General features: G+C 42.0%; 1 protein-coding gene, 1 non-coding gene and 1 pseudogene across 3 annotated transcripts in view; all 3 read right to left on the bottom strand.

Annotated features, from left to right (window-relative positions):
- Positions 1 to 21001, bottom strand: part of UBTD2 (ubiquitin domain containing 2) — a 71778-nt gene that overhangs the window by 30618 nt on the left and 20159 nt on the right. The window lies entirely within an intron of this gene.
- Positions 12187 to 17537, bottom strand: LOC140709955 (Krueppel-like factor 3 pseudogene; annotated as a pseudogene).
- LOC119618330 (small nucleolar RNA SNORA57) lies at positions 13034 to 13178 on the bottom strand. Its single transcript, XR_005234657.1, has one exon. It is a non-coding gene; the product is annotated as a small nucleolar RNA SNORA57 (small nucleolar RNA).

Below are 21001 nucleotides of genomic sequence, written 5' to 3'. Positions count from 1 at the left end.
AGACTCCGTCTCAAAACAAAACAAAACACAGTAACAACAAAGTCCAGATCTCTCTTTCCATTACAGCACTCCATGTCTTACTGGGCTGCTTGTTTTTACACAGCAAACCAAGAACAAAGATTCACTCTAAATAAAGCATATGCTGAATTGTTTTTCTACAGAAATGATCCATCCATGGGCTTCACTATGGCCAATGGAATGGTTATCACCGGACAAAGGTACTTAGCATCTATAACAAATTAGAGATTAAGGATCACATGTAGGAATATCTGCCTAGACAAGTTAGATACACCATCTTCAGTGCTATAATTTTATTAAAAATGAAATAAAAATGAACTTCTGCCATGCTTATATCCTAAAGCTTACCAATTGAAGCATAATAATTTTAAAGGCATTTATATAATTTCAATGTTTTTGAGGTAGCTTTATTGGGGGAAAAAAAAATCAACATAACTTCATAATGACTTCCTGGCCCTGATCCTCAAGAGTGTAAGTCCCCTTACCAATGATCTGAGCATATAAACAGGCAACATTTTGTAAAGCCTACTGCAACATTGTATGTTCTGAGACTTCCCCCCCCCACTTTTTTTTTAACTATAGTTCTCAGATTTTACAAGACTTTTTTTTTTTCTTTTTTCTTTTTTTTGAGACAGTCTTGCTCTGTCCCCTAGGCTGGAGTGCAGTGGCGCTATCTCAGCTCACTGCAAGCTCCGCCTCCCAGGTTCACGCCATTCTCCTGCTTCAGCCTCCCGAGTAGCTGGGACTACAGGCGCCCGCCACCTCACATGGCTAGTTTTTTGTATTTTTTAGTAGAGACGGGGTTTCACCGTGTTAGCCAGGATGGTCTCGATCTCCTGACCTCGTGATCTGCCCATCTCGGCCTCCCAAAGTGCTGGGATTACAGGCGTGAGCCACTGCACCAGGCCAAGACTTTTCTTAATGGGTGAGTCTTATTAAAAGTATTATGAAAGCATACAATTAAGTCCTCCCCACCCCACAAAACAACTTTATTGAGAAAGATAGTATATGAAATTGGGACTAAGAATATGGTCGCCTAGGCAGTTGGGTGTGGTAGCTCATGCTTGTAATCCCAGCACTTTAGAAGGCCAAGGTAGACAGATCACTGGAGCCAAGGAGTTCAAGATCAACCTGGGGAGCATACTGAGACCCTCACTCTATCATAAATAAATATATATATTTATATATTTAGATATATATATATAAATCTATATATCTATAAATATATGTAACTCTATATAAAAATCTAAATCTTTAGATTTATATATATATAAAAGAATATGATCACCTAACATGAGACCACTGCAACTTTTAAGTAGTATATAAACTCTAAGATGGTCTACTTTACTGGTTGGGGGCAATGGCTTATGAGTTACATTTTTTTTTGGATTGTAGAGAACTTTTTTTTCTTTCAATTCAAGAGAAAGAAGGAACACACATAAATCAAGGATGTTGGCTAGGCACAGTGGCTCACACCTGTAATCTCAGCACTTTGGGAGGCCGACATGGGTGGATCACCTGAGGTCAGGAGTTCGAGACAAGCCTGGCCAACATGGCAAAACCCTGTCTCTACTAAAAATACAAAATTAGCCACGTGTGGTGGTGCGTGTCTGTAATCCCAGCTACTCAGGAGGCTGAGGCAGGAGAATCGCTTGAACCCCAGAGGTGGAGGTTGCAGTGAGCTGAGATCATGCCATTGCACTCCAGCTTGGTGACAAGAACGAAATTCTGCTTAAAAAAAAAAAAAAAAAAAGGCCCACTATCTCCACTTTTAACACTATTTGGAAACAGTGTTAGATGCAAAATGAGACAGAATAAAACAACTAGAAGTTTAAGGACCAGATATAAATAAAACTAGTTCTAGTTGCAGATCATATATTAGTTGCAGATAACACATCAAGTCTGCAATTAGATATAATTAGATTATATATATAATTGCAGATGGTATAATATAGTTTGGTATCTGGTAGGGCCGGGTATTATAAAACCTCTATAATTGAAAGTATAAGGCTTTTCTGACACTTGTTCTCACTATGGTAAATAAAAAAGTCTTTTTGAAAAGAAGTATAAGGCTGGCTGGGTGTGCTGGCTCATACCTCTAATCCCAGCATTTTGGGAGGCCAAGATGCAAAGATCACCTGAGCCCAGGAGTTTGAAACCAGCCAACCTGGCCACCATGGCAAAACCTCGTCTCTACAAAAAATACAAAAATTAGCCAGGTGTAGTTGTGTATACCCGTAGTCCCAGCTACTTGGAGACTGAGGTAGGAGGATCACTTGAGTCTGGGAGGTCAAGGCTGCAGTGAGCTGTGATGGTGCTACTGCACTCTAGCCTGGGCAACAGAGGAAGACCCTCATGAATGGCTTGGTGCCCTTCCCATGAGATCTGGTTGTTTAAAAGAATACAGCACTTCCTCCCCTTTTTCTCTCTTGCTATGTGATACAATGGTTCCCCCTTTGTTCCGCCATGATTGTAAGCTCCCTGAGGCCCTCAACAGGAACAGAGGCCAGTGCCATGCTTCCTGTACAGCCTGTAGAACCATGAGCCAAATAAAACTCTTTTCTTTATAAACTACCCAGTCTCAGGTATTCCTTTATGGCAAGGCAAACAGTCAGATTAATACACTATAATATTGTTGTCATACCTAAGAAAAATTTTTTAAAAATTATATCATCTATCACAAAGTCTTATTTAGATTTATCCATTGTCCCAAAATGTTTTCCACACCAAGTTCCAATCAAGGCTTATGTGTCGTCATTTGATGTAGGCCAGTGTTTCTCAGCTGGGGACGGTTTTGCCCTCCAGGGGATATGGCAATGTGTGAAGACATTTTAACTTGTTCCTTTACCCTTTGTATTAATCTACAAATAGGAAGTTAGGTTTAGAAGTTTTATTAGAGTCAAGTAAAACATTTTGAGTAAGAATTCCTCAAATATGTCTCATACTCTTTATGTTGCCACACATGAGAAGGCGAAGTTTGGCTACTTGGTTAAGGCAACTGAATGTCAAGCCTATGATATAATTTGTCCTTGGCAATTACCAGTACATGGGGTGATCTCTGACATCTTGAATATTCTGTTACCCATGATGCTTTAGTGTATCTACTGATGATCCTTACCTGAAACAGCTATAGGGTTGTAAAAGGGTGATTCTTCTAAGTAGTTTATATAATTGAAGTTCCACAACACGGCTACAGACTGCATGTGTGTCCTCACAAAACTTGTGTGGTAAAGATCTAATACCCAATGTGATAGTATTTGGAGGTGGGGCACTGAATGGGACTAGTGACCTTTTAAGACTAGAGAGGAGACATGGTTTTACCTCGCCACGTGAGGACACAGCAAGAAGATAACTGTATGTAAACCAGGAAGATGGAGGCCCCCACCAGATACCAAATCAGCTGGCACCTTGACTCAAACTTTCCAGCCTCCAGAATTGTTAGAAACAATTTTTTTATTTTTATTTATTTATCTATTTATTTATTTGAGAGGGAGTTTTGCTCTTGTCACCAAGGCTGGAGTACAAAGGTGTGATCTCAGCTCACTGCAACCTCTGCCTCCAGGGTTCAAGTGATTCTCCTGCCTCAGCCTCCTGAGTAGCTGGGATTACAGACGCCCACCAACATGCCTGGCTAATTTTCGTATTTTTAGTAGAGACGGGGTTTCACCATGTTGGCCAGGCTGGTCTGGAACTCCAGACCTCAGGTGATCCACCCACCTTGGCCTCCCAAAGAATTTGCATTGTTTAAGCCACCCAGATAATGGAATTCTGTTAGGCAGCCTAAGCTAAAGCAGATATTGGTACCAATAAGTAGGGTGCTGATGTAACAAATACCTCAAAATGTGGAAGTGTCTGCTTAACGGATGGAGACTGGAAGAGTTTTAAGGTACAGGTTAGAAAAAGCCAGTAACACCATAAAGGGACTTCTTAAAGGCAATTCTGGTGAGGGCGCTGAAGGAAAACATGAGAGCTGGAGAGAAAGCCTCAATCTTCTTAGAGAATATACGCATAATCATGTGTGTATTCCCTATGAAGAATACACGAACAGAATACTGATAAAAATACGAACGGTAAAGGACATTCTGATGAGGTCTCAGATGGAAATAAGGAACATGTTATTGGAAATTGGAGGAAAGGTCATCTTTGTTATAAAGTGGCAAAGAACTTGGCTGAACAATTCAGCCAAGTTGTTCATGTTTGTATCTTTCAATTGTTCATGTCTGTGTCTTTCAATTGTTCATGTCTTAGTGTTTTGTGGAGGGTAAAACAAAACTATTCAGCTGAGTTCATTTCTATGCCAAGTGTTGAAGGAGCAGCTTGCCTCCTCCTGATTGCATATAGTAAAACGCAATAAGAAATAAAGGCAGAAATGTTAAGGAAAAAGGAACCAGAACATAGATTTGGGAAACTCTCAGCCTGTCCATATTATAAAAAAAAAAAAGAAAGAAAAGAAAAGAGAAAGCATTTGGAAGAGTACACCCAGGGTGTGGCAGACCAACCGTTTGATAAGGTGATTAGTGTGGGTGTGAATCATGGATTTAATGAGCCACCCCAGACGGAACATTGGGAATGTGACGTGGAGCAGATGCAGATGGGTCAAAAAGAAGACAGGTTGACAAACTTCTCTTTTTACAGGATAGGACCACAGAGTTATACAGCTGAAAATGTGCACTATTTTTCAAAACATGGGAAGAATGACTCTGAAGGCAAATCAGAGATCAACAGTGCTACCTCCTTGGTTTCAAAAAGGGAGACCATCATCTTGGGTTTCAGCATGAAGGAAACATTCATCTAGTTGCAACGTTCTACTTAGGCCCATGCCTAATCTTCCTACATATTCTTGGGCTCCTTGAACATGCATTCTACAGTCAGAATTCAACGACTGAATGGATATATGGAAAAAATATCCTCATCTACGGGGTAGTGCTTATTTGGAACAAAAACCTGTTAAGTCAGCAACAGTTACTTTAAAAGAATGCTAAATTTTATTTGATAAATCAATTTATAGCAAGACTGTTTCCCCTTTCCTCCCCCCTCCTTTTTTTTTTGAGACAGAGTTTCACTCTTGTTGCCCAGGCTGGAGTGCAGTGGCGTCGTAATCTCTTGTAATCTCGTCTCACTGCAACCTTTGCCTCCCGGGTTCAAGCAATTCTCCTGCCTCAGCCTCTTGAGCAGCTGGGATTACAGGCATGCGCCACCATGCCCAGCTAATTTTTTGTATTTTTAGTAGAGACAGGGTTTCTGCATGTTGGTCAGGCTGGTCTTGAACTCCCAACCTCAGGTGATCTGCCCACAGTAGCCTCCCAAAGTACACGGATTACAGGTGTGAGCCACCGTGCCCAGCCCCTCCCAGTTTTTGGTGTTAAAATGCCCTGGACACTTGGTGCAGGTCAAGATGTTATAAGCCCACTAGAGCCTATCTCCCTCACTGATTAAGCCCAAAAACTTGGGAAGTGAGGGAAGAAAATCTGTTTTTTTGTTGTTTGTTTTGTTTTTTGTTTTGAGACGAAGTCTTGCTCTATTGCCCCAGGATGGAGTGTAATGGCGCAATCTTGGCTCACTGCAACCTCCACCTCCCAGGTTCAAACAATTCTCCTGCCTCAGCCTCCCGAGTAGCTGGGATTACAGGCACCTGCCACCACGCCTGGCTAATTTTTGTATTTTTAGTAGAGATGGGGTTTCACCATGTTGGCCAGGCTGGTCTATGAACTCCTGACCTCAGGTGATCCACCTGCCTCGGCCTCCCAAAGTGCTGGGATTACAGGCATGAGCCACCAGGCCCAGCCTGTTTTGTAGTCTTTTAAAAGTTCCTAGCAATACTGGTGGTAGGGTGGACACATAAAATTCAATAAGAAATTCTATTCTAGACAAACCAAGAGAAAGGGTACTGTGGAATATGAGGGAAGAATGTTTTTCTCCCTTTGCATTTTACCACTTTATTACTGCCACTTTACCCCAAAGGCAGTTCCGGTTACATGGAACTAACTGGCAGTGCTGGCAGTAACAACTCTTGAGAGAAGCTTGTCTTTCTAGCCATAAGGCAGATAAAAGATCTCCTTGGTAATGGAGATCATGGGGGAAATTGCAGAGCAGACAGCTAAAGAAGAGAATACCCTAAAATTCTGTGTTTGAACTGACCCAAGTTCCACGTTCACCTCTAACCTGTGCATGCATGGAACAGTACCAAAACAATACAGCCATGGCTCTCTGGGAAATAAATTCTGTTTGGGAGGCCAAGATGGGCGGACTGCTTGAGCTCAGGAGTTCAAGACCAGCCTGGGCAACATGGTTAAACCTCGTCTCTACTAAAAATACAAAAATTAGCTGGGCGTGGTGGCGCATGCCTGTAATCCCAGCTACTTGGGTAGCTGAGGCAGGAGAATCGTTTGAACCCTGGAGGTGGAGGCTGCAGTGAGCAGAGATCACACCACTGCACTCTAGCCTGGGTGACACAGTAAGACACTGACTCAAAAAAAAAAAAAAAAAAGAAAAAGAAATGAATCTGATATAAACCACCACTCTAGCCCCACAGTAACCTAAATGGTGCATGTGCTGTGCACAAAGCAAAGTCTTTGAAAAGTGAATTGACATCAGAACCACTAGCAACAAAAGCAGGGGCAGAACATGCCGGCTGAACCTAGCAGGGTTGATTGCCTGCTAAAACAAAACAAAATCAAAGTTCTCCAGATTTTTATAAGGAAACAGATTCTCACATAATATTCAAAATGTCCAGGACGTAATCCAAAATTACTCAACACAGAAAGAGCCAGAAATATGTGACCAATTTTCAAAGGAAAAGACAATCAGCAAATGGAAAATCTGAGATGATCCAGATGTTGAAATTATCAGACAAAGACTTCAAAGCAGTTATTATAACCATGTTCCATGGTGGGGTGGGAGAGGAAAGGGAACTCTCTTGAAACAAATGAACGTTTTTAGCAGAGAAACTGAAACGCTAATCAAGAGCTAAATATAAATTTTATAAATGAAAAATAGAAAATCTATTTTCCATTTCTCAATAAATAAAATAAAAAATAGAAACATTTAAACAATCCAAAATGAAGGCAGAAAACAGAAAGCAAATGAACAAAAACCGGAGGGAACAAACAGAAAACACATAATACAATGTCAGACCTAAATCCAATCATATCAGTCACTATATGGTCTAAACAAACCAATTTTAAAAAGAAACACATTGTGAGATTCCCTTTTTTTTGTTGTTGAGATGGAGTTCACTCTGTTGCCCAGGCTGCAATGCAGTGGTGCGATCTTGGCTCACTGCAGCCTCCTCCGCCTCCCAGGTTCAAGCAGTTCTCCTGCCTCAGCCTCCCAAAAGCTGGGACTACAGGCGCACGCTACCATGCCTGGCTAATTTTTGTATTTTTAGTAGAGACAGGGTTTCCCCATGTTGGCCAGGCTGGTCTTGAACTCCTGTCCTTAAGTGATCCGCCCTCCTGGGCCTCCTAAAGTGCTGGGATTACAGGTGTGAGCCACCACGCCCAGCCGAGATTGCTTTTTTTTTTTTTTTTTGAGACAGTCTTGCTCTGTTGCCCAGGCTGGAGTGCAATGGCTCGATCTTGGCTCACTGCAACGTCTGCCTTCCAGGTTCAAGCCATTCTCCTGTCTCAGCCTTCCGAGTAGCTGGGATTGTGCCACCATACCCTACTAACTTTTGTATTTTTAGTAGAGACGGGATTTTACCATGTTGGTCAGGCTGGTCTCAAACTCCTGACCCCATGATCCACTTGCCTTAGCCTCCCAAAGTGCTGGGATTACAGGCATGAGCCACCGCATCCGGCCCGAGATTGTATTTTTAAAGATTCGACTACATGCTATCTACAAGAAATCCCTGTAAGTATGTTAACACAGAGAAGGTAGAAGTAAAAGGATGATAACTCGCATTACAGGATGATAAACAGCATCATGCAAATACTAATCAAAAGAAAGTTGAAGTGGCTATACTAGTACCAGACAAAGTAATCTTCAGAACCTAGGAACAGCTCCAGAAATAAATGATAACAGTAAAAGAAAATTCACTAAGAAGACATGGCAATATTAAGTATGTACCTAATAACAGACATCAAGCAAAAACTGAGAGAATTACAGAAGAAATAGGACGGGTGCACTGGCTCACACCTGTAATCCCAGCACTCTAGGAGGCCGAGGTGGGAAGATCTCTTGAGCTCGGGAGGTCAAAGTAAAACTATGATCACACCACTGCACTCCAACCTGAGCAACACTTTCTCAAATAAAAAACCACCACCACCACCAAAAACAAGAGGACTACAGTAGCTATATCTGTAAACAATAAAATAGACTTTACGACAAACATTTTTACTAAAGATAAAAAGAGATGTTTTATAATTAAAGAGTCAATTCATCAGAAAGACATAACAATTACACACAACAAAACCCCAGAATATTTGAAGCAAGCACAGAATTGAAGGGAGATACAGTTCTACAAACAATACTTGGAAACCTCAATATCCTACTTTCAATAATGTATGAAACATCTAGACAGAATAGCGATAAGGAAACAGGAGATTTGAACACTATAAACCAACTAGACTTAACTGACATAAAGAACATTCTACCCGAAAGGAGCAGAATACACATTCTTCTTAAAAAACACATAGAAATTCTCTAGGATAGACTATATGTTAGACCACAAAACAAGCCTCAATAAACTTTAAAAGACTGAAATCATACAAAGTTATCTTCTATGATTACATGGAAAAAAGGTAGAAATCCATAACAGAAGTGCCTGGCCTATAAGCAGTAATTTCATAATTAAAATGTATATCCTTTAGCTGGGATTACAGGCAGGTACCACCAAGCCCAGCTAGTTTTTCTACTTTTTGGAGAGATAGGGTTTTGCCATGTTGCCCAGGCTGGTTTTGACCGCAAGCGATCAGCCCATCTTGGTCTCCCAAAGTGCTGAGATTACAGGCGTTGAGCCACCAACCCAGGCCAAAAGGTATGCTTCATTGCACAATCAAGCAAAGAAAAAAAAAAAAATGTTGGCCGGGTGCAGTGGCTCATGCCTGTAATCCCAGCACTTTGGGAGGTCGAGGTGGGTGGATCACCTGAAGTCAGGAGTTCAAAACCAGCCTGGCCAACATGGTGAAACCCTCGTCTCTACTAAAATATAAAAATTAGCTAGGCGTTGGGGCATGTGCCTGTAATCCCAACTACTCAGGAGGCTGAGGCAGGAGAATCACTTGAACCTGGGAGGCAGAGGTTGCAGTGAGCTGAGATCACGCCACTGCACTCCAGCCTGGGCAACAACAGTGAAACTCCATCTTAAAAAAGAAACAAAGAAAGAAAGAAAAAGTTACTATTCTTTGAGAACTCAAAACATATTAGACATGTTAGAACTACATAATATACAAAAACATCAATTAAATATATAAAAAATATATATATATCAATATAGAAACACACTACCTACAATGCAAATAACTATCCTCACCTCAAAGCAGTTCTGAGACATTCAAAATCTTAGAGCATAGTTTGTCATTGTGTATGATAGTATAACTATAAAGTAATGAGACTGTATAACAAATGCTACATCTATAACTAATTATGTATAATCACTATATATTTATACAGATACATCCTGAGTAGGTAAAGGTTGATGAGGCATCCTAAGTCCCAGGAATAAACAGAAGTATATTAACATTTCACACAAATAAAAAAAAAATTTACCAAGAGGGAGAAACTAAAATGGAATACAAATAGAAATAAATGAACCTAACTGTATTTCAAGTGAATACTGTAACTACACTGAAAGGGTGTGGACCTAACTCAAATTTTCAAGTTATTTTACTCCCAGTCCAAGGAAAAAAAGAACTAAAAACAAGGATTGAACTTTATACAGTTTTGTTTTTCACAATGATACGAATTAGCAGTTCCAAAGCTGTGTGTATTCTTGGGTTGAACATCTAAGAAAATATGCTGTGGAAATCAGGAGCCAGGTTTTTACTAGGGAAGAGAGTTATAAAAATGACAAAAGGATGTTAGAAAGAAGCGTGTAGTGTTAAGCTGTAATTAGATATATTAGTATGAAATCCACTGTGTTTTCTCTTTTTTTTTTTTTTTTTTTTTGGAGACAGAGTCTTGCTCTGTTGTCCAAGCTGGAGTGCAGTGGCACGATCTTGGCTCACTACAACCTCTACCTCCTGGGTTCAAGTGATTCTTCTGCCTCAGCCTCCCAAGTAGCTGGGATTACAGACATGCACCACCACACCCAGCTAATTTTAATATTTTTAGTAGAGACGGGGTTTCACCATGTTGGCCAGGCTGGTCTTGAACTCTCACCTCAGGTGATCTGCCCACCTCGGCCTCCCAAAGTGCTGGGATTACAGGTGTGAGGCACAACGCCCGGCCATAATTTTTGTATTTTTAGTAGAGACAGGGTTTCACCATGTTGGCCAGGCTGGTCTCAAACTCCAAGTGATTCAACCCCAAGTGATCTCGGCTTCCCAAAGTGCTGGGATTAAAGGCATAAGCTACCACGCCAAAATCCAGTTTTTAATATATAATCACATGTAGATATGTGTTATATATGTGTGTGTGCGCGTGTCCTAGCTCTTACAACTGACAGAACCTAGAGGCAATGACACTTCAGTAGTACCGAGCACATCACTTAGAGTCTAGATCATGGATTTAAAATATTGTTCTCCATTAAAAGAAACCAAAGATCCCTGGCTGAGTTCAGGTCATGGACAAGTAAAATATTAGATGAGTTTGGGACATTTGTTATGGCAGAAAGCAAGTAAGTGCTCAAATAATGAAGGCATGTCAAAATATTACAGGGGTCAGCTTGGAGGGGCTCCCTCTAACTAACATAGCACAATTTGAGCCTCAAAATACATAACAAGGCCAGGCACAGTTGCTCTCACCTGTAATCCCAGCACTTTAGGAGGCGAAGGTTGGTGGATCTCCTCAGGAGTTCGAGACCAGCCTGGCCAATGTGGTGAAACCTCGTCTCTACCAAAAATACAAACATTAGCTGGGTGTGGTGGTGGGCACCTGTAATGCCAGCTACTTGGGAGGTTGAGGCAGAAGAATCGCTTGAACCTGGTAGGCGGAGGTTGCAGTGAGCTGAGATCGCGCTACTGCACTCCAGCCTGGGCAATAAGAGTGAAACTCCGTCTCAAAAAAAAAAAAAAAAAAAAAAAAATACATAAACTCAAATTTTCCCATAAAATGCTTATCATTTGCATTAGGAAAAAGTTAACTTTACAGTGAAGAAACTTGGCAGTCGTCCTATGTGATTAAAGTTAACATCCCCAACAATGGGAAAACAGACATTTTGTGACTCCTGATATGCTGCACTAAGGACACAATTTACTTCTGTAATATTCCTGTGTAATAATGAGGAATCTAAACATTCAAATTTATAGACGTGTATAAAATAACTGGCCTGTCCTCAAAATGCCAACATCATGAGAAGACAAAAAAGTCTCAGGAACTGTTCCCAAGCAAAGCAAACTAAGGGGACATAACTAAACAATGCATGATCCTGGCTACTCTGACTATTAATGGAGATAACAGTGAATTGTGAATAAGGCCTATACAGTAGATATTAGCATTATGTCAATACCCATCTTCCTGATTTTGATAATTATATTGTGCTTATCAAAGATAACGTCCTTCCAGCCTGGGCAACATGGTAAAACCCTGTCTCTACAAAAAATAAAAAATTAGCCAGACACGGTGGCATGCACCTGTAGTACCAGCTACTCAGGAGGCTGAAGTGGGAGGATCACCTGAGCTCAGGGAGGTTGAGGCTGCAGTGAGTTGTGATCGTACCACTGCATTCCAGCCTGGACGACAGAGCAAGACTCTGTCTCAAAAAAAAAAAAAAAAAAAAAAGAAAGAAAGAAAGAGAGAGAGAGAGAAGAGGGAGGAAGGAAGGAAGGAAGGGAGGAAGGGAGGGAGGGAGGGAGGGAGGGATAAAGTCTTTATTCTTAGAAAATAGCCACTAAAGTATTTAGAGGTAAGAAGGGTTCCTGCCAGAAATATAATCAAACAGTTCCACAGAGAAAAATCTACAGTGTCCAATCATATTCAATCCAAACACTGCCCCAAGACATTATAATCAAACTGTCAAAAAAAAAAAAAAAAAAAAAAAAAATCAGAGACAAAGAGAGGATCCTGAAAGCAGCAAGAGAAAAGAAGCAAACAACATATAAGGGACTTCCAATATGGCTAGCAGCAGATAACTCAGCAGAAACTTTCATGCCCAGAGACAGTGGGATGATATGTTCAAAGTGCCAGATGAAAGAAAAAAAAAATGGCAACCAAGAATACCATATCAAGCAAAGTCGTTCTTCAGAATGAAGGAAAGATAAAAGGTTTCCCATACAAAAGCTGAGTGAGTTCTTCATTACCAGACCTGTCTTACAAGAAATGCTAAAGGTAATTCTTTAAGCTGAAAGAAAGGATGTTAATGAGAAACACAAAACATCTCAAAGTATAAAACTGACTGGTGAAAATACAGTAAAATTCAGAATACAGATGGTCCCTAAAGTATAGGGTATATTTGACTTTGGAAATAAAGAGGTCAATTACCTGGGGTAAAGGTGGGATGGAGAGGAAGATGAGGGAGATGACAATAATATGTTTCATAGGACTGTTACAGAGACTTAATGAGGTAATATTTCTCAAACAATTAGAACAGTGCCTGTCACAAAGAAAACAACATACAAATTTACACTGAATTAGAAGAAGTAACTATTTCTCAAAGATCATAGAACTAAACAGTGTAACAGGGATTCAAACCAACACTGACTCCAAAGTTCACGTTCTTAACCAGTAGGACTATTCTGCCTCCTGGCTTTAGGAGTTACTTGAAAAAATGTTTAACATGGATCTGGATTTTCACCTACCCTCCCAGAGTGAAACTGCATTATCAACCCATCTGAGAGGTCTTAAGACTCCATAAGATTTCAAAGATGTGAACCCATGCTTAGGATGGCACAGCAAGTTGGTCCTTTTTTTCCCCCCTCTGCGTCCTGGTGCCTGAGGTTAGAAATGGCAGACAGGAAGCCACCAGCACCAAAGACATGATGCCCAGGGCACTGGAGCGCTCTCCCTCTGCCTCCAGACATGATAGGGAACGTACATACCTAGTCCCTGCCAAGAAAGGGAGGGTGGCATTTACCTTTAGTTGTTTGTTGACCAAACAAAATAATTCCTAGGCAGCATACATCAATTATCAGAAGCATATTGCTGCCTGTCCTGAGACCACAGCCAAGGGAAGGGCTAATTGGTTCCTAAGAAATACACTAGGAGTACAAAGGACTCTTTCTTCAAGGTGGTCTCCCTCTTCAACCTGAAGTTTCTTCTGCTTGAAAAATTCTAATGTTAAAAGCCTGACAAAAATGTGTATAAACATACGTTACTTCAAGTTGCACTCATTTGTCAAGTCCTTCTCCTTCAATGGGTTTTTGCAGTCAAAGCCCTCTTGCTTTAAAGAATGGACAAGAATCAAAAAGTAGGTTCAACAGGACCATAAAACATATTGGTACGTTAGCTTGTGCAAGATTTTGCTATGAAATCAATAAAGCAAAACTGAGACTAAAATGTTAAATTCTATCCAGTTATAAAGAAAAATATTTTGACGCAAACAGAGAAAAACTACTAGAAACTATTCTCTTGGGGTTAGATTCATGGGTAAAGACAGAAATATCTTAGATGTCACTTAATACTTTTCTGTTCTGTTTTTCGAGATAAGGTCTCATTCTATCACCCAGGCTGGAGTGCAGTGGCACCACTGAGGGCAGTGGCGCTCAGTGCAGCCTCAAACACCTGGGCTCCAGTGACCCTCCTACCTCAGGATCCCAAAGTGCTGGGATTACAGGTGTGAGCCACTGTGCCTGGCCATTTACTATTTTTAAATTTTTATCTATGACTACCATCACTACAAAATTCTAAGCTTTATTTTTAGCTTAAGTGCAATGTTCAGAAAGAGTAAGAAAGAAATACTATATTCTTGCAAACTATGCTCATAAAAGCTTTGAGAAACTTGCCCATTACTAGCTGGGTATTCCTTTTGCTCTAATACTGTATTTCCTCAAATTAAGTCCTGAGATATAAATCTCTCAAATCAATTGACAAAATTGATATTGTCAATATCAATCTTATGAATTCCTTTTTTTTTTTTTTTTTTTTTGAGACAAGAGTCTCGCTCTGTCACCCAGGCTGGAGTGCAGTGGCGCAATCTCAGCTCACTGGAAGCTCCGCCTCCCGGGTTCACACCATTCTCCTGCCTCAGCCTCCCGAGTAGCTAGGACTACAGATGCCCGCCACCACGCCCAGCTAATTTTTTGTATTTTTAGTAGAGACGGGGTTTCACTGTGTTAGCCAGGATCCTGGTCTTGATCTCCTGACCTCATGATCCGCCTGCCTTGGCCTCCCAGTGCTGAGCTTACAAGCGTGAGTCACCATGCCCAGCCTTTTTCTTTCTTTCTTTTTTTTTTTTTTGAGATGGAGTCTCACTCTGTTGCCAGGTTGGAGTGCGGTGGTGCTGTCTCCGCTCACTGCAACCTCCACCTCCTGAGTTCAAGCAATTCTCCTGCCTCAGCCTCCCAAGTAGCTGGGATTACAGGCACGCACCACCACGCCCAACTAATTTTTGTATTTTTAGTAGAGATGAGGTTTCACCTTTTTGGCCACGATCTCTTGACCTCATGATCCGCCTGTCTCAGCCTCCCAAAGTGCTGGGATTACAGGCATGAGACACTGCACATAGCCCTAACCCTATGAATTCTTAACTTAATTATTATTTCTAATAAATTTACCCTGACATTCTTTTGAGGAATACATGGAGAACTGACAATTGGTTATGTTAGTTTACATGTTCCCTTGTTCTTATTACATCAGATGTATCTATAAGAAGGTTTGCTCAGCAGCCCCAAGGGGGAAAAAAAGCGTTCACATTCTTTAGGTCTGACCCATGGTAAGGAGAGGGAGGATTAGAGAACATTTACTGACCATATGGAAATTTTGGATGTTATAAATTCAGAGATTCAGACCGACTGAATCAAATTAAAACGTTTTAGATAATGGGAGGCAGGACACAGAGGCATTCAAACTAGCATGTGGCGTTTCCTTTTTTCTTTTACTTTTGAGACGGAGTCCCGCTCTGTCGCCCAGGCTGGAGTGCAGTGGTGCAATCTTGGCTCACTGCAACCTCCGCCTCCCAGGTTCAAGAGATTCTCCTGCCTCAGCCTCCCAAGTAGCTGGGATTACAGGCGAGCACCACCACACCCAGTTAATTTTTGTATTTTTAGTAGAGACAGGGTTTCACCATGTTGGTCAGGCTGGTGTCGAACTCCTGACCTCTGATCCACCAGCCTTGGCCTCCCAAAGTGTTGGGATTACAGGCGTGAGCCACTGCCTCCAGGTGGCATTTCCTATGGAAGGCAAGATGGTCAGATCAGGAAAAGCTGCGGTTACAGTCTGGACACTGTAAAGGTTTTATTCCAATATGTTTTCCTAATGTCTTTTTAGTTCATCAGACGGAGCAAATGTCCATGTGCATCCCTCCCATGTACATTTGTAGGTTTTTCTGTGTGTGGTCTTCTGTGTGCTTTCAAGTGGGAGCTTTCAGTGTACATTTTATTGCATCCATTGTAATCACATCTGCGTATCCTCCACTTCCTTTGTGTATCCAGGAATTCCACAGGTACAGGTCTCTTCCCAGGTTGCACGATGACCAAAGGGTGATTTTCTTGCAACAATGCTTGCAGGGGGACACTGAGTTCATTAAGGGGGGGGTGACATTTCTTCAGGATAATCTGTTCTCTGTGGTTCGATCCCAGGTTCTATTTTAATTTTTTTCTGTGATACAGGATTTTCTTATGATTCAATTACAGGTAGGCTACTACTAGAATTTTCCGTCTCCTCCATAGAAGACCTCTTCCTACTCCTCCTCAAGGAGACCATGAGGCCACGAAAGGCTGCTGGAGGTGACTCGTGTACACAAAGGGGATGGGCTGCACCACCACGGGCTGGATGACCAGCAGGATCCCAGGCTCCATATTCTGTGCCACGAGAGGGCAGCTGCCATCACCCACAGCATGGACAGTGGCATGTCGAAGGGCTGTCAGTCTGGAGAAGGGGGGCGAGTATTTTTTCATCAGTGGGCTGGAAGAAGGCATGCTCAACCCAGGCGATGCTCCCTGGTGTGAGGATGGGAACTTCAGAGAGGAGTGCAAATTCCCAGCCGAAAGAAGTGAACTCCACTTGCTCACAGTGAGGTTCACTGGCTCCATCTGTATTCCGTGCGACAGGCCTTCAAGGGTCTGAAAGAACTTATCAGACAATTGTGTGGAGTAGATGACCCCATACTTGTTGGGCTTTATGGATTCCATATAATTAGATGAGTAACACACTGGACAGGGTCCATGGGCCTCTTAACAGGAACTGGGTCAAACATGAGCATTCTTTTAAACCTTCTAGGGTGCTCTGGTGTTTGGCTTTGAGAGGTACGGTCAGGGACACCGCTGACAAGAAATAAAGGCCAGATCCGGGCTGCCTGGAGCCTCCCAAGCGCAGTAATGTCACAGTTCCAGTCCGGGCGGCTTTGGCGGCAGCGGTAGGAGACAAGGACGGGCAGGTGTGCAGCGGGCGCTCTCCCTGCGCTCCGGCTTGGGCCCGGCTACTCACGGCTCCCCTCTGGCTCCTGTCACCAACTCCAGGCAGTCACGTGATGCCAGCGCTGCTCACTCTGCAAGCCTCCCGGGGATGGAGGGGTAAGTAGAGGCTGGGATCCAGGGTGGGAGGGTCAGGGTTGAATTCTTTAGACAGATAGCAAGGAGCTGGGCGCAGTGGCTCATGCCTGCAATCACAGCACTTTGGGAGGCCGAGGCGGACGGATTACCTGAGGTCAGGAGTTTGAGACCAGCCTGGCCAACATGGTGAACCCCATCTCTACTGAAAATACAAAAATTAGCCAGGCTGGTGGCGGGTGCCTGTAATCCCAGCTACTTGGGAGGCCAAGGCAGGAGAATCGCTTGAACACAGGAGGCGAAGGTTGCAGTGAGCCAAGATCGCACCACTGCATTCCAGCCTGGGCAATAAAAGCGAAACTCTGTCTCAAAACAGGAAAAAAAAGAAAAGGATAGCAAGGTCAAAAAATTACTGAGAATCCATCCTATAATGAAAAGCTAACAATGACATGCCTGTTACATTCCCAAACCAGAACACCAGTAAAAGCCACTCTAGTCATAGCTGTGATAACCTCAATAAGCACTTTACATTTCTCTGAACATGTACTCCCAACACCCACCCCCAACACACACACACACCTTGAGTCTGAAAGGGTATACACAAAAATATTTACGTCAGGAGGAAGGATAAATGTGGTTTATTTTTTCTTACACTTTTTACACTTTTTTTTTTTTTTTTGGAGACAGGGTCTTACTCTGTTGCCTAGGCTGGAATTCAATGGCACCATCAGGGCTCACTGCAGTCTCAAGTGATAGTCCTATCCAAGTAGCTGGGACTACAGGTGCATGCCACCATGCCCAGCAAATTTTTTTTTTTTTTTTTTTTAGTAGAGATGTGGTTTTGCTATGTTGTCCAGGCTGGTAAATATACTTTTTGATATTTTTCTGATTTTTTTCACAAAAAGTTTCTAAAAGTGGCCGTTATGTCACCCAGGCTGAAGTGCAGTGGTGCCATCTTGGCTCACTGCAACCTCCACCTCCTGGGTTCAAGTGATTCTCCTGCCTCAGCCTCCCCAGTAGCTGGGACTACAGGTGCCCACCACCGTGCCTGGTGAATTTTTGTATTTTCAGTAGAGACGGGGTTTCGCTATTTTGGCCAGGCTGGTCTTGAACTCCTGATCTCGTGATCTGCCCGCCTCAGCCTCCCAAAGTGCTGGGATTACAGGAGTGAGCCATCACGCCCGGCCCTGTTGAGAGCTTTAAAAATGACTATAAGATTCTGTCTGTCCCGCCTCCCGCCCCCATCCCCTCACAAAAAAAAAAAAAAAAGAGTAAATGCAAAGACAAATAATGATCATTAATCATCATTATTCGTTAAAATTTTATATTTCCCTGAGATACTGCTGCAACAATAACCTGCCAATGTATTTTATACTTCCTACTTTTTATTAAATCAGAACTATTTCTTGGTGGAAACTGAATTTTATTCTATTAATACATCATAATTTTCTTTATTCTCTCTTAATGTTTTATCTGAAAACTTCTTTCCTCCCTCTTCGAGCAATTGTGAAACTTCCTACAGATAAGACTTTTAGTATTCATCCTTGTCCCCGCTGAAAAACCTGTCTTTACCACTGAAGCATAAGTTCTGTTCCTACTCATTATTCCCTTCTTAAAATGTTTAAGGATTGCTTGTTACAGAAAAAAAAGTTATTTTTTTCACTTACGTGCTTGTCTTATGCAGGGTATATCATAAGTTCTAGTCAGCAAATTTAATATTAAAATACAAAAAACAAAAATACAAACACCCACAATAACCTATTCCTACCCTACAACTGATACAATGCAGAAAGATGGTCTCCTTGCTTCCAAGACTATTACATGTCATTTCATTCAATAACAGAGAAGCAATTCTTCCCATTCTCAGAGCTCTTGTTACAGATTAAGTGTCTCACTCGATGTTCATTCCAGAAGTACTGGGTATCATTTCATTGTTTCCAAAGTTCCTTTTCACTGTGCCCTACTTGTTATATGTTGCGGCACATCTCAACTTTCAACTTCAAAATTAAGAGAATTTAAAGAGAATATGAACTAGTCTGATTCATTTAGGAAGAGCATCTCTGTGACATGATGCAGCCATCACAAACCCAGAGCAGTGAAAGCCAGGGTCTGTTCCACAGGCCCTATGTGTTAATGTTTAGCAACACAATAATGATCAAAGCCTTAAAAGCTCTTGAATCACCATCAAGTTTAAATGATTATCCAGGTAACTGCCCAATACAAAAATGGGTGACTATCAGAAAAAGCACAAGCTATGATAACGAAACTCTGTATTACAGGACCACTGTAGGCTCCCCCTCATCTACTTCTAAGTAAGATACTTTAGGAAGCAAGAATGTCTCTGCTGCCTTTATCAACTATAAAACTAGAAGGTGATCCCAAATGACCATATGCTGATACTCTAAGTGCAGAGAGAACACTTTCATGTAATCTCCTTCAACTTACCCCTTGGAACAAGCACCACTTTATAACTGAGATAGATTTTCCAATACTCCACTAAGTGATTGAAGAGCACAGGCCTAGAAAAATTTTCTTAATCTTTCTACAGATTAAATAATGCCTTCCTTTCTTGTACCTCAAGGAGCTCAAGGAAACTTCTTTCCCCACACAGTTTCAACTGCTAAATTCAAGTCAAGTTTGAATGGAGTTTTAAGCTGAAAACATTCAGCCTGGGATAAAAGGCAAAGATAATGAGAAAGAATACAACCAACTAAAGGGGCACAAGGATTATGCCTTTTTCTACATGATCCAGTTAGATAATAACTGTGTTTACTGTCATGAAGGAAAACAATCACATACACTTTTTTTCTTTTCTTTTTTCTTTTTTTTTGAGACAGAGTCTCACTCTGTTGCCCAGGCTGGAGTGCAGTGGCACAATCTCAGCTCACTGCAAGCTCCGCTTTCCAGATTCAAGTGATTCCCATGCCTTAGCCTCCCTAGTAGCTGGGATTACAGGCATGCGCCTCCACATCCAGCTAATTTTTGTATTTTTAACAGAGATGGGTTTCGCCATATTGGCCAGGCTGGTCTCAAACTCCTGGCCTCCAGTGATCCGCCTGCTTCTGCCTCCCAGAGTGCTGGAATTACAAGCATGAACCACCACACCCGGCCTCACTCACATACACTTCTACTGCAAGGAAAGAAAAGCCAACCAAAAACCCCCACCATCTGTAGAGAGAATACTGAACCAGACAACAGAAGACAAAGCTTACAGTTTTGGCTACTCTTTTTCTCTTTCAGATCAAAATCAGAACTGAGGCCCTGTGCCTCAGTTTCCTCCACTATAAGATGTCAATATTAATATCAGTCTTCATCAAAGTCAGTGGGTCTTTTTAAGAATCAAGAAAATGTGGCCGGGAGCGGTAGCTCACACCTGTAATCCCAGCACTTTGGGAGGCTGAGGCAGGTGGATCATGTGAGGTGAAGAGTTTGAAACCAGCCTGGCCAACATGGTGAAACCCCATCTCTACTAAAAAGGCAAAAAATTAGCTGGTCATGGTGGCACACACCTATCCCACCTACTTGGGCAGCTGAGAGAGAAGAATCACTTAAACCCAGGAGGCAGAGGTTGCAGCAAGCCAAGATCGTGCCAGTGCATTCCAGCCTGGGTGACAGAGAGAGATCCATCTCAAAAAAGAAAAGAAAAATCAAGAAAATGTATATGAAGATTCTTCAAAAATAAAAATGTACAATAAAATCTATCATTAACAGCCAGGCATGGTGGCTCATGTCTATAATCCTGGCACTTTGGGAGGTTGAGGTGGATGGATCACTTGAGGTCAGGCATTCTAGACCAACAAGGTGAAACCCCATCTCTACTAAAAATACAAAAAAAATTAGCCGGGCATGGTGGCATGTGCCTGTAGTCCCAGCTACTTGGGAGGCTGAGGTAGAAGAATCGCTTGAACCTAGGAGGCGGAGGTTGCAGTAGGCCAAGATCACGCCACTGCACTCCAGCCCACATGACAGGGTGAGACTCCTCAAAAAAAAGTGTCATTAACAATCACAGTTCATGTCTGTTAATTGTACTTGTGAAACTTAAACAACTGAAAAGCTATTAATAACTTCAATAAGATACACTCATATGCATTCAACTAGTTTTTTTTGTTTTGTTTTTTTTTTGAGACAGGGTCTCTGTTGCCTAGGGTGGAGTGCAGTAGTACGATCTTGGTGGCTCACTGCAGCCACCACCTCCAGGCTTCAGCGGTCCTCCCACCTCAGCCCCCCAAGCAGCTGAGACT

The sequence above is a fragment of the Chlorocebus sabaeus genome, chromosome 23, assembly GCF_047675955.1.
Source record: "Chlorocebus sabaeus isolate Y175 chromosome 23, mChlSab1.0.hap1, whole genome shotgun sequence".
Classification (NCBI taxonomy): Eukaryota; Metazoa; Chordata; class Mammalia; order Primates; family Cercopithecidae; genus Chlorocebus; species Chlorocebus sabaeus.
The sequence above is the reverse complement of the archived record's forward strand: the minus strand, read 5'-3'. Positions and strand labels throughout refer to the sequence as shown.